We start from the raw sequence: 4,439 nt of genomic DNA on the forward strand, positions 1-4,439 counted from the left end.
TGCGCCGCTGCGGCTGCGCATACCTGTAGGCGCCGGCGGCGATGCGGGACCGTGGATGGCGGCCGGCGGGCGCTAGGGCAGGCCAGACCGGTCTGCCAGTGCACCGGAGCCGCCGACGCTGAGTGGCGACTGGTCCCCGGCGGGCCGCCAAGCCCCGCGTCAGTACGCCGCCCGAGCCGAGGCCGCCGATGTCCGGACTGACGCGGCGATGGTGATGGCGACGCTCGAAGGGCCCTTAGGATCGGCCCGCCCGAAACCCTAGAATCCCGGCAGGGCAGCGCGAGTGGTGGGGTGGGGGCGGGGGGTGTGGTGGCGCGGGGGCGACCGTGGTGACGGGGCACCTGAGGTTCCTTACGGCGGCGAGCTGCTGCGGGAGCGAGTCGAGGATGCGAAGCGGGCGACGGGGCGCGACAGCTGCAGGAGGCGTTTCTGGAGGGCGGCTGGCGTGTCTGGGTGGACGGCTGGGGCGTTTGGATTGAGGCTGACTGGGAGCGCAGGACAGCTGGGGGTGATCTTGGTGGGAGGGTGACCGGGAGCGTGACAGGGTGACCGGTTCTGTAGGAATGTAGAAGGTTACTGTTGGGAGGTGGTCTGCAAATCTAAAGGTGTGTTTAGTTGGCGAAATGAAAAATTTTAGATGTCACATCAAATGTTTCGGGAATGTCGGAAGGAGTTTTCGGATACTAATAAAAAAACTAATTACATAGCTCGCCTGAAAACTGCGAGACGAATTTATTAGGCCTAATTAATCCATCGTTAGCGCATGTTGGTACTGTAGCACTTATGGCTAATCATGGCCTAATTAGGCTTAAAACATTCGTCTCGTGATTTTCAACCAAATTGTGCAATTAGTTTTTTTTCGTCTATATTTAATACTTCATGCATGTGCCGTAAGATTCAATGTGACACTTTGAAGTGAAAATTTTTAGGAACTAAACGTGGCCTAAAGATGACGACGACGACGATGGGAAAATGAGCACAGACGACATGCGAATCTACACAAAGGCCTGGAAGACACGAAAACTGCACAAACTCTCAGCTCCATACGATACGACCGTACCGTACATTCATGATTCAACCAATTTGAGGAAGCTGGAGCTCTTTCTTTGGCTGAGAGGTGCCACCCTGACTCTGAGTATCCTTGCTCTTACTGATCCTGACGACGCGAGACAGCACGACATGGATCACAAAATAGGCTAGCACGGCGACGACGAACGCGGAGACATATCCAGAGGTCTTCCACGACCGGCTGGAGCCGGCGGCGTACGCGACGAGAAGGCCGAGGAGGTCCAGCACGATCGTAAAGTTCATCACGCCGAGCCACCAGTCGTCCATCCACCACTTCTCGGACGATGGTGCCGGGGTCTGCGGCGACCCCTTCTTGGACGCTGGTGGCAGCAGAAGGACGATGACCACGACGGATGCGACGAAAGAGGCGGAGTTGCTGTAGAAGAAGGCAAGGTACCGGTGCCTCCTGTTGTCGTGCATCACCGGATCGCCCGCCTCGTACCCGCCGTCGTTGGTCTACCAGACCCCGCCGGGCGGTGCCAGGCAGGCCTGGTAGGTGATGCCCGCCACCAGGATTCCAAGCAGCATCAGATACTTGCGCTTGGCATGCAGCTTCTTTTCATATCCGCTCTCGGCTTTCATGTTATTGGGGGCGTCGGTTATTTGTGCTTCGGGATCGGCTTCTACCTGGGTTGCCTCATCTGCACTCCTTGAGAAGCAGGCACCGATGGAGATACAGTCCCCTGACACCTGCCTTCCTGGGCTGCGTCATCTGCCGACCCGCCTTCCTGGTTTGACTTCTTCTTGTCCGGATCGATCACCAAGAACAGCACAACTAGTAAGATGACTACGGAGAGGACGAACCCCGCCAACGCGAAGATGTAGATGGATGTCTTCCGATGCTGCGTGCTGCCGGCGGCATAGGTACCCATAATCCCCATCATACCCACCGCGGTGCAAACGGAGAGCGCGTTGCTCTGGATGGCCGGCCGGTACAGGTTTGGGTTCACGAGCAGGATGATGAGCGCAATGGACAGCATGAAGCTCACCGAGTTGCAGTAGAAGAACGCCGTGTAACGCCGTGGGTAGTTGTTGAGCAGGACGGGGTCGCCAGCGTGGTGCCCGGTTACCAGGAAGCCACTCTGCGGCGTCAGCCCGGCTTGGTAAGTGATGGTCGCCGCCAAGATGTCAAAGAGGAGCAGCCGCTTGCGCCGCTTCTTCACCGACTCGGCATCCTTTTTCTCCTTCTCTGCGGAAGCTTCGTCATTGCGCCTCGTGCTGCCGCCGTCGTTGTGGTCCAGCGTGAATAAGACGACATGGATCACAACGTAGACGAGAACAGCGCCGGCCAAGGCCACGGCGTAGATGGAAGTGCTCACATCCCGGCAGCTCCCGGCGGCGTATGCGCCGATGAGCCCAAACAGGTCCAGTATCATGGCGGCCTCCAGCGCGTTGTGGCGGTGCAAGGTCTTCCTCCTGACTAGGACAATGGCCACCAGGGAGGCCACGAAGGCGTCCGAGTTGCAGTAGTAGAACGCCTTGTATCGCCTAGGGCTCATGGTTAACAGGATCGGGTCGCCGGCCTTGTAGCCGTCGCCGTCGGCCTGCCAGAGCCCGCCCGGCGGGTTCAGCTCCGCTTGGTAGGTGACGGCCGCTGCGAGAGTGGCCAGCAGCAGAACAAGAGAGTGGGCATTCTCCAGCGCTTGAACACTGACAAATTAAACAGGAAAAACAGAAAATAATCCTACATTCAAAAAAAAGAGAAGAAATTAATCCCAATGCAGCAATGCTGATAATTGATAGAGGAGGAATAAGGAAGGATATGTGCTCTGTTATTAGTACCTGGCGTCGTCATTACCAGTGCTTGGATCTTGAGTGGTCTGACCCAGACAACATTGCTTTATTCGACGAAGCCATCCTGACACTTCACCAGTGCTTGGATCTGGAGTTTGTTGCTGCTGAACACTGACGCAGCTACAAAGATTCTTTATGGCTGCTTTGCAGAACTTGATAGCAGCTGCTTGAAGGAGAATGCAGGCAATAACGGCACCAATCAGAGAGTGGACATAGATGGTAGTATCAACCTGCCGGCAGCTGCCGGCGGAGTATGCCCCAACGAGGCCGATGAGCGTCCCCGACGAGGCCGATGAGCGTGAGGGCGATGAACACATAGAGCTCGCCCGACCGCACATTTGGGCTGAATGTCAGCTTCTTATCCAGGAGAATGATGATGATGAGCAGGGACGCGACGAAGGCGGTGGTGTTGAAGACGAAGAACGCCTTGAGGCGCGCGTCGTGGCGGCTGCCCTTGAGGACGGCGTCGCCCTCGGCACGGTCCCGGAAGCCACCCGGCGCGCTGAGCCCGGCCACGTACGTGACGCTCACCGCGAACGTGGCGAGCACCATGAGCACCTTGCGGAGCCTCTCGGGCGCGCTGTCCTTGTGCGAGGCCAGCGACATGTGGACCGCCTTGCGGAGCCTCTCGGGAGCGCTGTTGTCCGCCCTGCCCGTCCGGCAGGCCAGCGCCATGTGGACCGCGAGGTAGAGGACGACGCCGGCCAGCAGGACCAGGGAGTAGATGGCCGTGAGCTTGTCCCGGAACGCGCCGGCGGCGTAGGCCCCCATGAGGCTGAACAGGTCCAGCACCATGACGACGCGGAGGATGCGGAGCGGCGCCTCTCGTGCAGCACGGCGAGGATGAGGACGGGGACAATGACCACGAGCGAGAGGGCGAACGCGGTGGCGATGCTGTAGAAGAAAGCCAGGTAGCGGCGGTAGTTGATGTCACGGATGATGGGGTCGCCGGCGATGCGGTCGTGGGCGGGGTCAGCGTCCTGCCAGACGCCGCCCGGCGGGTTGAATGCCGCGCCGTACGTCACCGTGGCGATTTTTTTTATTTTTAACACTTTTTTTTTTTTGTCTAATTTTAAATTTAACACTGTTTTTTTTTCTTCTAAAGCTAACACTTATAGCCGCGCCTATGGCCATGGCGCGACAAAACGCCTGTGTCGCGCCATGCATGGTGGCGCGACGGGAGAATGACGTGGCACTTCCACGTGCCATGGCCGCTGACGTGGCAGGAGCTGCCGCGCCGCCATGTATGGCGCGGCACTGCCGCGCCCTAGCCCACGGCGCGTCCCTTCATCAGATGTGTTCTGCCTTGCCATAAAGATGGTATGTTCTCCGTTCAATGTATCTTTTCTTTAACTTTGTATCTCGCTTCTATGTCGTTGTACTTGTCCTATTAGATTTATCGTGACTTGACGTAGCACTGCGTTGCTGACTCTAGTTTCGTAGCCCTGAATTATAGGCCATGCCGTTTTGCTCTGTTATGCAAGATTGATCATACCGTCTAATCGGAACCAACTTTTTGCAGTCTGAGATGACGTGCGTGTAGATGTTGTTGTCGGTGCTGTAAACAACTAAAAGTG

General features: G+C 57.4%; 1 pseudogene; it reads right to left on the reverse strand.

The window, feature by feature from the left end:
* Positions 1–1,074: 1,074 nt before the first annotated feature.
* Positions 1,075–4,106, reverse strand: LOC136461165 (uncharacterized; annotated as a pseudogene).
* Positions 4,107–4,439: the final 333 nt, after the last annotated feature.

Source organism: Miscanthus floridulus, chromosome 6, assembly GCF_019320115.1.
Source record: "Miscanthus floridulus cultivar M001 chromosome 6, ASM1932011v1, whole genome shotgun sequence".
NCBI classification, from domain to species: Eukaryota; Viridiplantae; Streptophyta; class Magnoliopsida; order Poales; family Poaceae; genus Miscanthus; species Miscanthus floridulus.